This window comes from Centruroides sculpturatus, unplaced genomic scaffold (genome assembly GCF_000671375.1).
Source record: "Centruroides sculpturatus isolate CEXI.00-Female unplaced genomic scaffold, Cexi_2.0 scaffold1046, whole genome shotgun sequence".
Taxonomy (NCBI): Eukaryota; Metazoa; Arthropoda; class Arachnida; order Scorpiones; family Buthidae; genus Centruroides; species Centruroides sculpturatus.
The window spans coordinates 1,977-2,680 of NW_019385209.1; positions in this window are offsets into that span (position 1 = coordinate 1,977).

Consider the following 704-nt stretch of genomic DNA (forward strand, 5'->3'; position numbering starts at 1 on the left):
TTTCATTGCTTAAATTTTCAAAATTTCATTGGCTTCTGTTCAGGATCATTCTTGTCTGTCACTCTAACTGTCATCATTTCTCGTATAAATCGAAATGACTTTTCGTCAGTTAGCGTAGAACTTTTGTCTTTTGCAATACGCTGATTTCGAAGCTTCTATCACCTGTATTTTACTCATTTTCATCCCAAAAATATTGTATAAAAATAATTATAAAAAATTTAAAAACAAAAATTTTACAATTGTCTCAGCACTGAGCAAAAGCAGATAGACGAAAAACAACTGATAGCTTGACTACACACTAGGGTTGCCACCTATCCGGGTTTGACCCGGAGACTCCGGGATTGAGTGAGTTATCTCCGGGCTCCGGGCTTAATTAATATTTCTCCAAGTTGTGCAAGTTGAAATGAATATGTTCAAAATTATATGCAAACCATCGCATATATTTCTTTCCCCGTGTACCGAATTACTAGTGTGGTAGTCGTTGGCTTAAAGACATAACGTCTATAACTGGCATAGGCGCAGTGCTGCTGCATGCTATGTAGATGTACTCTTTCTTGTGACTGTTCTGTCAAGAGATGTCTATTGAGAGTGAAATGATATAGCGTACATAGCTGATAGTTTGATAATCAGTGTTCATGTTGGTTGATGAATAAATTAATATAAAAATAACTTAAAATTAAAGTAAAATTTTTTTATTTTTGGTC